Below are 13,210 nucleotides of genomic sequence, written 5' to 3' on the forward strand. Positions count from 1 at the left end.
TTCCACTTACACTAGGTAGTACCAAAAGTACCGTAACATATCCAACTGTTTATTTTTCGTAATCCGTCCCGGTAACTCGTACATTGATACATGTTCTACAAGGGGGAGTTACAACAGTTACAACGGTAATGATGATTGTTACTCTCGATATCCAGCAATATTTCAATAGCTCATTGGCCGTATGAACCCTTCTGATAATCATATACGCCGCATATGCCGTTTTATTAACTGTTTATTGAAATGTGGGGTGCTACACAACACCCCAGTTCTCCTCCTCTCCGTAACAGGAGAGGAGATTCAGTGGGAGCTGGACGCTGCTGTTGGGAATCAAAGTTTTCCAAGCTGTCTCATGGAAGATATATATATGGTACTGCAAGCTACATCAAAAATAATTTGTCTTCTTCTATTTTTTTTTTAATAATTAAAAAGTGACTCGTAAATCTGTCTGGACTCAATTAGTGACTTTAGCAACTTTATCCAGAAGACGACTGGTTATATTTTGTGGAGCTCAAATCTCCTATGTCCTCTAAACACATCACAGCTCCTTTCCTCTGCTGGGGCTAGCAGTAGCTTCATTGCTAACCTCTGATGGAAGCTGGACGCTGCTATTGGGTTAAAATGTTGAGTGACAGTATCATCAGCCAATCAGATGTTGATGAGTTATTGGCGGACCACCTTCGGGCCAGCAGAGTTTCTAGTGCTGGTCTGGGTGTCCTCATTGAAATGAGCTTGTCTGATTGGCTCATGGGCTCATGGGCAGGAGGTGGTGACTCTGTTATGATCTGCTACTCTGGAGTGATGGAGGCTGATTTAACATGAAGATCATGATACTATAGTGGACCTGCTTCAGGGCCTTTTTCAGTTATGAGTAGAAGAAGACCGACACAGAAATGATGACCTCACTCAGACCAACAAAGGCTTTGTGCTGTCATGACCTCTGGCTCTGCCTAGTGGCAGCATTTTTCCCTTCCCCCTCCCTCCTTTCCTTTTTCCTAGGTGGGCGTGTGCTGCATGCTGTGTGAGGTGGAGGAGTGCACTGCAGTGCTGATTTCCTGAGTGCTCTCACCTGCAGCAGGGTGTGGCTTCACTCAACAATGCACCTCTCTTTCTATAAAGCTGGCATCAGATGAAGACTCGGCTTCGGACCGTAAAACTACCAACATACCGAACCCCCCCTGCTGCACCAAGCCCCTGCCTGTGACTCTGTTCTTGGCCCACTCCAATGGCTTCTGCACCACTCCACCTCCCGTGTCCTCCAGCTCCAGCCACGCCATTCCGCATTTGCCGCTTCATTCCGGGCAGTGTGCTCCTTAGTCTCCTGCTGGGTCCTTATAGTTTTGTTGGGTAAAGTACCTGGGTAGTCTTTAGTTCTGTCTCGTTACAGTTTTGCTTTCCTTGGTATTTTGGTTTTGAGTTCTTTGCCTCGTCACTTAATAAAGTGTTATGAGAGTATTCCTGATTGCTGTGTTTCTATCCGCACCTGAGTCTCTGAGAGTGAACCGTGACAGTACGCTCCGACCATGATGAACTCCGCGGACAATGTTACCGGCACTGATCAGGCCTCTCAGGCACTCCTCCTGGAGCAGACTATGACTAGTCACGGTGCCATGTTGGGTCACCACGACGTGCTGCTACGCACTTTAGTTCAGAGTAACACTGCGTTGTTGAATCAAGTTTCTCAGCTAACCAGCATGGTTAATTCATTAGCCACAGTTATGTCTGCATCCTCGGCTGACCCGGTAGCTACCGTTCCCACTCCTAGTTCGGCGTCTCTCGACATGAATCCGTCACAACTCCCCTTTACTCGTGAACCCTCTGTGCCCGTGCCGGAGCCTTATGCTGGAGATTTGGGTTCCTGTCAAGCATTTATCACTCAGGTCTCCTTGGTGTTTGAGCTGCAGCCCCTGTCTTATGCCTCTGATAGGTCTAGAATAGCTTATTTGGTTGGGTTGTTGAAGGGCCCGGCGAGGGATTGGGGAGCATCTGTTTGGGAGAAGCAAGGTGAAATTTGCTCCTCATATTCAGCCTTCACCAATGAGATGAAGAAGATATTCGACCACCAAGTCTCTGCATTAGATGCTGTTGGCATTTGGTGCTGTTTTTTGATTGTGAAGTGGTTTTTCCACATACAATCGTGCACACATGCATGACAGTAGTGCACGAGACTCACCCCCTCTGTGTTGGAAACACAGGAAGATGATGAGATGGTGAAGTTGCACAGTGTGTCGTGTTATGGTTGTTGATCAGCTGTCATGTTGGTGTGGATGAAGTACTGATGCATAGTAGTGGCCTTACATTGGATTGGGATTGTGTATTACTGTAGGACACAATGTGTGTGTGTGTATGTGGAGAGGTGGGGTTGTAACTGCTGGGTCTGACTGAAACACCACGCTACTGTGTGTACGTGTGTGTGTTACGGTGTGACTTCAGAGGCTCAGCTGCGGATAAAGGAGCTGGAGACAGACGTGTACACTGGCGAGAGTTTATTTAACAACAGGGAATGAACAGAAAGACGAGTCAATCCTCGCTGGATTCGGGTCTCCGGGGCTTGAGGCTCTGGTGGCAGGTGGCCGAGGCTGCGTTTGTGGAAGCGGGAGCTACTGGGGGCTGGAGTCGGGTCTGGTCGCGGTGGATCCGGTAGCAGTGGGAGCTGAGGCAGGTGAGTCTTCAGAAAGAAGGCAGAACAAGGCGGCGTTAGTAGCAGACATAAACTGGGAGACAACACGCACAGGCATACTAACGCAGGGAGTGTTACGATCCAGCGCAGAGTGGAGTCGAGTCCCCGTTGAAGAGGTGCAGATGATCAGGAGAAGACGAGCTCCGGTCGGCGCAGCTGATATATATATATATTACATAGACCTGAGCATGTCTAGTATCACCTCGTATGTATGCCCTGAATCAAAATATTCTTGGATAGCGGCAGCAACGTTTGGATTGCAGGTAAAATCCATGTTTTGAAAATTGTGCTCCAGGCAGAATAACTTCTGGTTCAAAGGCTGCACTGCACCGTCGTCCAATCAGAGAGATCTCCTGCTGCTCTTCCGTTAAAGTCAATGTCCTTGTGTTTTTTCATTTGCTGTTGTGTTTAGTGATTTGCTGTTGTGTTTTTTCATTTGCTGTTGTGTCTTTCGATTTGTTGTTGTGGTTTGCACTGCAGGGCCACCTACGTACAATCTACTTAAACACACACGGATTAAAGTTCTCTTTCACATGAAGCCATTAAAAGACATATTTTATCACAAAAAAAAATCCAAGCTTTCATTTACAGTAGTTTGTTTTTTAGTTGCTGATGAACCAAAAGGCTGGCTATATTATAAAGAAGTGCTGTGGAGTGTCTGAAAGTGGAGCATAACGCAGCCTGCATACAGACACCTCCCTCTTGTCACCACGTCACTCAGTTACTTCCACTTTCTCCTCTAAAATAAGATTTTTAAATGTATACATCAGTAAATGTTTTTAAAACTGTTTTTCATTGTATACACTGTGCAAGATGTGTGCCTTTATACTCCAAATTATTTAATTTTATATTTTGTAATCTTTGTAATCCTGCTTGACTGTCTAGGTGACATTAAGGCTTGGTTAGCCCAGAATTTTTTAAAACTGAATGAGGGAAAAACCGAAATTATGGTATTTGGATCAGCCCTCACGGACTTGGGATCACTCGGAAATGATTAGCATCCCAAAGTCACCAGCCTTGGCGTCACCATAGACAGTGATTTTAGATTTGATAAACAGATCAATGGCGTTTTAAAATCAGGCTTTTATCATCTTCGACTTTTATCCAAGGTTAAGCCGTTTTTATCTTTTAATCTCTTTGAGCAAGTCGTGCACGCTTTTATTTCTTCTCGTCTGGACTACTGCAACGCACTTTATTCTGGCGTTAGCCACAAAGCACTTTCCCGCTTGACGTTAGTCCAGAACGCTGCGGCACGACTTTTAACAGGGACCAAAAAACCAGAACATATTACCCCTATCCTTGCATCTTTGCACTGGCTCCCTGTTAATTTTAGAATTGATTTTAACATTTTGTTGTTAAAGCTTTGAATACCCCCCCCCCCCCCCCCCCCCCCCCCCCCTGCGCTCTGAGGTCTGAGGTCTGAGGGCTCCAGCTCGTGGGTCCTAAGACCAAGTGTAAAACCAGAGGGGACAGAGCGTTCTCCGTTGTCGGCCCTAAGCTGTGGAACGCTCTGCCCCTCCACGTCCCAACAGCCCCTCCACTTTAGACTGTTTTAAATCTCGTCTTAAAACCCACTTTTATTCTCAGGCTTTTAACGCCGCGTGAGTCGTGTGGTCCCCTGTGTCTTTTACTTATTGTTTTATTTATTGTTCTCATTTATTTTATTGCTTTTTAAGCGTCTTTATTTTTCTATTTATTCTTTTGAATTGTTTTATTCTTATTTGTAGTTTCTTAATGTGTTTGTAGTTTTTCATCTGTTTTTATTTTTATTTTATGGTTTTATACTTATTTAGTGTTGGACTGTTTAGTTTTATGTGCAGTATGTGAAGCACTTTGTAAACGCTTCGTTTTTAAAATGTGCTGTATAAATAAAGTGGAGTGGATTGGATTGGAAATTGTGGACCTTGTTCATTTTGACACTGAACTAGTGTTTAGTGAGGTTGTGCTAACAAGTCTTCACTTGCACTTGTGAAGACTTACTTGTGAAGACAGTAAGTCTTCACAAGTGCAAGTGCCCACCACCTTGCACTTGTGAAGACTTACTGTTTCTATCAAGCAGCAGTGCCTAAACGGGCTTCAGCCAATCAGCTCCGAGCTAAATGATGTTGTTCCTTGCGCTTCAGGCTTCAAGCCCCATGAGGCATCAAAATCATGTGAACTGAATGAATAGAGCCACAGCCTGAGCATGCACACTTACACTTCACTGCTGCAATACACACTGCATGGTGAGAGACGGGCCAGAAAATGGCCCCAAACGGCAAGAGGAGACTAATAACCAGGAAATAGGTCCTCATACAATTTAGGAATTTCATTCACAGACAAGAAAATATTGTAAATAATCTTGCTATACCAGTCTCTCATCCTTCATGTTACAGCACACCATCAATTATTCATGTCGTTGGTAAGAAGCAGAAAAATGACACGGAGTGTGGGGCAGAAGAGTGAGAAGCCGTCCCGGGAGGAAACGCCACATCCAGAGCTTTTTTTGTTTTTTTGTTGGTTTTTTTAGGTGTGTGCCATGGTGATAGCAAAGACGCAGTTCGGCTGATTGTCTGAGAATAAATAAATAAGTGGCATGTGTTGGAACGAGTGTCTCGCTTTTCCTTAGAGACCTGCACGCTGAGCCCGAGCAGGGACAGAACACACACACACACACACACACACAGACACACACACACACACACACACACACACACACACACACACACACACACACACTGCTGAAAATTCACTCTCTGAAAAGGTCATGTAGATTGCAGGACCATCCAGCATCATGAGACCCTGCTGCGGACACAGGAAGTGTGTGTGTGACATCTGTGTATGAAAGGAGGATATGGAAGTAAAACTGTGCCATCAGATTCTGAATTCGAATTTCTAACTCTGAATTTTTTTTACCATCGAAATCAGACTTTGAATTTGAAAAGCTGTCTAAAACATTTAAAAATATTCAGTGTGTAAAAATTCAATGTGTCTAAAAATTAATCTGCAAAAAAAAATTTGGCTGCAAAATAAATTCGGCTGCAAAACAGCCAGAATATCTGCGCCATCAGGACGATGCAATCGATACCTGTCTCATTCACCCAACATCCAATCAAGGGAAGCTTTGTTGGTCACGTGACCAGTCCAACACTGGGCAGGAGCCCAGGGTTTTCAATCAGCCATGGAGGCCAGCGGTAGTGACGCTTCGGTGAGTATTTGCCATTTATGTCTGTAAATCACACATTGCAAATCACCGGAAGTTATGAAGCAACATATGTGGTGAACTTTTAATGATGTGTGAAAATGTTTTCAAAGAAATTACATTTACTGTATGCAATGTTTTACATGCAGAAAACTTGTTTTTTAATGTCCATTGAATACTCTAATCTGCGCAGTGCTTGTTCTGGCAAAAGCATTTTTTAACAAACATAACCAGGTCATTGACGGTGGCGCTAGAAACACTATTGCAGGGGGAGGGAACCCGCGCTCCGGACGCATGTGGCTCTTCGGTAACGTCTTCAGTAATGTTTTGAATAATATTGTTTTCAAAGCATGGAGTTATTAGTATGCAGAATGAAACATTTTTGTATACTGCTTGTTTCATGTTACTTTATTACATATTTCAATTAAAATTGTCTCCATTTGTAGGGCCTGGATATTCCTGACATTGACTGGGAAAACCAGCATGGTTGTTCCACACACAGGATGCCCACTGACTGATGGACAAATGGCAGCTTGAAGAGCTGCAGTTCACCCAAGAGCTGCATCCCAGTGCTTTGGCAGTGACATTTACATTGCTGCTGTTCAATTTTGTGAGCAATTCCTTCATGTCTGAAGGAATTAATCAGAGAAGCAGCTCTGAGTTTTGTATGTTGTCGCTTGAGTGTTGTAACAATGCAACAAAGACTTTCAATTGTGTAATATGGAAATAAAATCAGTGTTCACTTTATAAGTTGAATATTTGGAACATTGCATATGTCAAACTAGAGCAGTGGTTCTCAATTATTTTCTGTCACGCCCCCCCCTAGAGGACAGAATTTTTTTCAGGGCCCCCCCCCGAATTGTACTACCATTGAGAACTTGATAATATTTATTTATTTATCTGTATAAACCACTGTATCAGTTGCTGGTACCAGCATTCTGCATACAATCGCCTGATTATCAAAATAAATCTGCTATGGTGTGATGTTTTATGCACCTTGTGATGTGGTGGGCAACTTTGTAAGAGGCTAACAGGCTCTTTGTTTACTGATGCCGCGCTGACAAAATGAGCGGCTTGTTGGCCATACTCATGGAGTTTACCATGAAACAACTCCAGTGGCTTACTGACATAACGGGTGTATGGTCTCCAGGTGTATGGTGTATGGTCTCCAGGTGTATGGTCTCCAGGTGTATGGTGTATGGTCTCCAGGTGTATGGTGTATGGTCTCCAGGTGTATGGGGTATGGTCTCCAGGTGTATGGTGTATGGTCTCCAGGTGTATGGGGTATGGTCTCCAGGTGTATGGTGTATGGTCTCCAGGCGTATGGTGTATGGTCTCCAGGCGTATGGTCTCCAGGTGTATGGTGTATGGTCTCCAGGTGTATGGTGTATGGTCTCCAGGTGTATGGGGTATGGTCTCCAGGTGTATGGGGTATGGTCTCCAGGTGTATGGTGTATGGTCTCCAGGCGTATGGTGTATGGTCTCCAGGCGTATGGTCTCCAGGTGTATGGTGTATGGTCTCCAGGTGTATGGTGTATGGTCTCCAGGTGTATGGTGTATGGTCTCCAGGTGTATGGTGTATGGTCTCCAGGTGTATGGTGTATGGTCTCCAGGTGTATGGTGTATAGTCTCCAGGTGCCGTCTTCATTTATTTGGTTTCATGCTGTCCTGCCAGAGTTTTTAGGCATAAAACACAAACGGGTGTTTCCTGGTTCCCGACGTGTTCACGGTAAACCCAAGGGCGATGTAGCATCGTCATATCTCCTGCTCTTACTAGCTTTATGTTTACTGTCACCTGTTTTCTTTTCCTCTGACGCCTCATCCTTTTTTCTTTTCACTCCTGTCAGAAACTTCTCCACCTCTCCTCCTCCTCCTCCGCCAGCTCTGTACACCGGTGTTCATGTGTAGTACTTCTTCTACTCTACTGGGTTGAACAGGCAGCCTGTTGATTAGTTTGAGCACTGCTGCCACCTAGTGGCTGGAGGCCCTTTTTTAATCCTTCAAGCATGAATAAAGACACTAATACTGAAAGTCGCGCCTGCCTCGCGCCCCCCCTGACACCCCACCACGCCCCCCCAGGGGGGCGCGCCCCACCATTTGAGAAGCACTGAACTAGAGTAAGAAGGGCAAGGAGTCTCACAGTGCATGGTTCAGAGAATCGGTGGGTTGCTGTTCAACAAATGCAACAATTCAGTCAAGTCTTGGAAGTGGGATCTATGCAGGGATAGATATATGGGATCTAAATTTATTTTAACAATTAACAAACATCAACATTAGTTACTTTGGACAAACAAGAAATTCAACCATTCCCATTTCTTAAATTTGGATTGTATAAATGAAAAACTTATCCAGACATCCAGAGTTCTCAAATATGTCATTTAGGCTTGGAAACATGAACTTTTCACTTTACCTAAATACAGGCCCAATATAGTAACTCACACAAGACCAAATCCCGTATGGCAAGTGGCAATGCATGCCAGGATGTCGTTTTTAAAAGAATTGTAGTCCGTATAATGTCCTGGGATGCACAAGGTCTCAGAGCAGGTGGAGGCCGTGGGGTGTCTGCCACTGATGATGTGGATGGTGAGACTTTGTGGCAGAACCTCCCGTCCAGTCCAGAGCTTCACCAGGTCATTTAATTCACTTGCGGCTGCTATAGAGTAGAGTAAAATAGATTATGATCACGTGTACTCTGCGCACACTCAGACATTGGTAGCATGAGGAGGCCTTAAACCTAGCATTGGCTATGAACTGTCCTACATAGCTCCACATGTGGCATTTTGCTTGAATTGAGCAATCGTCCTCATCATCACTGTCGTCTTGAGGCCATGTGATCCACTGAAGAAGAACCTGCATTGAAAAAATAGCATGATAATAACTGATCATTTATCTAGAAACTAGAACTTCAAAGATAGTTTTAAACAACTGAATTTTACTGGGCTTTAATTGAAGTGACATAGTTTGATTAGCAGAAAAGATGACACTTAAACTGTGGTGTATACATACATTATCAAGACCTAACAACTAAATAAAACATTTCCATCAGCAAACATAAATTCAGATATGCTCATTCAATATGCCTTTAAGATATCATTTTTTGTTCAGGTTTTGTATTTCCTAAAATTATTTATTTAATATCTTCAAAACAAAGGCAGTACAACCCACCACCAATGCAGATTGACACCATTTCTGTTCATAATCATTTTATTATATCTTACAAAGTAAAACTGCACAAACGATACTTTTAATCAGCACAAACCAGGACCAACGCAGCACAAACCACTTGACTATTTTCACTGATTTCCGCGGGGTGGGGGGGGGGTGGGGGGGTGGGGGGGGGGGGCAGCTCACGTCAGAGCCACATGCCTCCGGAGCGCGGGTTCCCTCCCCCTGCAATAGTGTTTCTAGCACCACCGTCAATGACCTGGTTATGTTTGTTAAAAAATGTTTTTGCCAGAACAAGCACTGCGCAGATTAGAGTATTCAATGGACATTAAAAAAAAAAATTTAAACAGTTTAAACAGTTTGTAAACATTGCATACAGTAAATGTAATTTCTTTGAAAACATTTCCACACATCATTAAAAGTTCGCCACATATGTTGTTTCATAACTTCTGGTGGTTTGCAACGTGTGATTTACAGACATAAATGGCAAATACTCACCGAAGCCCCGCCACCGCTGGCCTCCATGGCTGATTGAAAACCCTGGGCCTCCTGCCCAGTGTTGCACTGGTCACGTGACCAACAAAGCTTCCCTTGATTGGATGTTGGGTGAATGAGACAAGTATCGATTGCATCGTCCTGATGGCGCAGATATTCTGGCTGTTTTGCAGCCGAATTTATTTTGCAGACAAATTTTTTTTGCAGACACATTTTTTTTTGCAGATGAATTTTTAGACATATTGAATTTTTACACACTGAATATTTTTAGATGTTTTAGACAGCTTTTCAAATTCAAAGTCTGATTTCGATGGTAAAAAAATTCAGAGTTAGAAATTCGAATTCAGAATCTGATGGCACAGTTTTACTTCCATAGGAGGACGCCCATAGAGACACTGAACACACGAAGACGCCGACACACCGACATGATGACTCCGAGGCTCTCAGGATGTGAAACAGGTACATTTGTGGGGTCTGCTAACAATGTCAAGAGAGAGCCACTGTGTGAGAAAAGGAAACTGCACTGATCCCCTAAATGTGTCTGGTTGAAGAAACGGTGTGGAGAGACATTTTGAGAAACTTTGCTTTTGCTCCTCCTGGTGTCAGCAGTCATCAACTGTAATGTTGTGAAACAGGCTTTTGTGGGGCAAAGAATTGTGACAGAAATATTTGAGTTAAGTGTGTAGGACTCAAAAACACTGAGGTCATGCTTTGTTAAATCAGCTGAGGCCTTATAATATAATAATGACGATGGATCAATACATCCATCCATACATGCATTACCTATCCCAGCAAGCTTCCTTCCATCAAGTCCTTCTATTAACACCAGACACCGGTCACAGGGGTCGATCCTGTCCAGTTGGACGAGTCAGGGTGCACCCTGATAAGACAAATCCATCCATCCATCATCCATCCATTAGGGGTGTAACGGTACACAATAATCACGGTTTGATACGTACCTCGGTACAGAAGTCACTGCTCGGTTTGGTATGGTTTGGTACTCAGTTCAGAGGAAAAAAACAAAAAAAAAAAAAAACGTTTTACTTGCCCAGACAAATTTTGACTTGCCTGAAGTTTAATGGAAATGTATAATGTTGCGTAATGTATGAATTCGACCAACATAACTTTTTACATAAAAACACTTGTAGTTTCTTTAATAATCAAGATATCTCTATGAAACTTGCAGGGAGGCGTATCTCTTCAATCTGAAGGAAGAATAATAGATATTTTAAGTTTGTTCTTCACAGCAAAAAGCCCAGGGTTGAATTAACGCCCACAGAATTGAATTAACTCCCGCAGTGATTATTTGAGGCCGACCTCTGGGCTTTTTTGCTGTGCTGGTCTGAAATATATTTGATAACTGTGACAGCCCTTTCTCACGTTAACACAGCTCACCTCACGCACTTCCTGCTCCTGCCCGTCAGCCTATTCCTTGGCGGAGCGCGCGCCACTGAAGGGTGTATTTCAGTGGGCAGACGGCAGGTGGAACGGTCCACTGGGTGTAGGGGTGCACTGTTTGTATTTTGGGTGTAAATATGTATAGTGGGGACTGGGTGACGTATCACTGTAATGTAATGTATACATTTTGTATGTAATTATCCTTGTCTGATGGTGTATTTTATTCATATTGTAGCGTCCCGCAGGCCGTTGGAATGACCACGACGTTCTTGACAGCAAAGTCGCTTTATTGCTTCCAGAACCTGGTTACTGTAGGCCGTAACCACGCCAACACAATAAACAATCTCCAACGAACCGGGCTGCTCTCTCGCTCATTCACGTCTCTCCCTGCTCTCCTCCAGGCCGTCTCACCCAGCACACCTGACCCGCCCCCATTCTCCACCCGCAGCCACTCACATTTCAATGGTGCATCCACAGAACAACAAAACAATCGGAACCATCAGAACATCATTAATAGACAATAAACTCACAACTATATTACAACTGCAGAATATTACACTGCCCCCCCCCCCTTACTGAATCCCTCGCCCATCACACAAAAAGTCTCTGAGATACCCGGGGGGTCTTGTCAGTCTCTGGGGTCTCCTGGAAGGGGGCACCCGGGGTTGTATCTGCGGCCCTGCAGCACCCTGTGGCTGAGCAGCAGGTGGGCTTAGGGTTGAGGGGGATTGTGGGGGATCAGAAAGGGAAACAGTCCATGGTTCTGGTGTTGTGGCTGCTCTGTCTCTCTGGGGGGGTTTTGCCAGGGGTCCCGGTCGCTGGACTGTGTGTGCATCGCCTCTGTACGGTGCCAGCCTGTCTCTGTGGAGGGCCACCCGTCTTCCCCGAGTTGGCAGCTGAACCCTGTACACCACTTTGCCAAGTTTTTCCAATACTTCCACCCAATGGCAGTCCAACTTAGGGCACCGACCCTTCTTTCGCTTCGGGCTGAACACCCAGACCAGGTCACCAGCCTCAAAGTCCCGCCCTCTGGCCCTCACGTCATAGTTGCGTTTTTGCCTCATCCCCGCCTTCTCCAGCTGCTCACGGGCAAACGTGTGAGCTGACTCCATCCTGTCTTGGAGCCGCCTGGCATATTCTGGTCCCGGTGGCACCATCGGTGCATCCACAGGTTTTCCAAATGCCATTTCTGCTGGGGTCCTTAGTTCTCGTCCCAACATAAGCAGGGCGGGTGTGCACGCTGTGGACTCTTGTACCGCAGACCTGTAGGCCAGCAAGACAAGCGGGAGGTGCATGTCCCAGTCTCGCTGGTGTTCTGCAGTGAGGATGGCAAGTTGTTTCGCCAGCGTTCTGTTGAACCTCTCAACGAGGCCATCACTCTGGGGGTGCAGAGGAGTAGTCCGAGTCTTTTGTATCCCAAGGCGCTCGCACATGGCGGAGAAAACAGCAGACTCAAAGTTCCTCCCCTGGTCACGATGGATCGTCTCGGCAGCCCCAAATCTGGAGAACATCCCTTCAATCAGCCTGTCAGCCACAGTCTCTGCTTCTTGGTCAGGTATGGCACAAGCCTCAGGCCATTTTGTGAAGTAGTCCATGGCGACCAGGGCATAACGGTTCCAATTGTCTGTGCGTGGGAACGGGCCCATAATATCCACTGCTACTCTCTCCATAGGGGCCCCTACTGCCACCTGCTGGAGCGTGGCGCGGGACTGGTCCGTGGGGCCCTTGTATGCCGTGCAGAGGTCGCAACGACGGCAAAAGTCCTCCACATCTCTCCTGAGCCCACCCCAGTAGAAACTTTGACGGAGCCGACGGAGGGTTTTGGAAACGCCAAAGTGTCCCACTCCAGCTGTTCCATGGCAGGATTTTAACACGTCCTCTCTTAGCCACTTACTCTCTCCTGTAGATGGCTCCTTCCAGGCTCTCTGAAGCATTCCATCCTTCACTTGGAGTGCAGTAAACTTTTACAACAGCCCTTTAGTGGCAGGTGATCATCCAGCGACCTCATCCCATTGAGGTTTCCGCCCCAACTCCACCCACTGAAGCACGGGGTGAAGGTCAGCATCCTGTTCCTGTTGGACTCTCCATTCCGCTGCGTCGACAACCTGCACCGCATTGCAGGCTGGCACCTCTTCGCCATGCATGGGGTCCCGTTCCTCTTCGGCGTGGAGTTCCCCCTCCCGGGCCTCTCTCTTCTTACAGTACCGGCACCCATCGGGGGCACAGGGGCGTCGGGATATGGCATCCGCCTTGCCGTGGCGAGCTCCTGCTTGGTACTCAACTTTGAAGGAATA

This window comes from Blennius ocellaris, assembly GCF_963422515.1.
Source record: "Blennius ocellaris genome assembly, chromosome: 22".
NCBI classification, from domain to species: Eukaryota; Metazoa; Chordata; class Actinopteri; order Blenniiformes; family Blenniidae; genus Blennius; species Blennius ocellaris.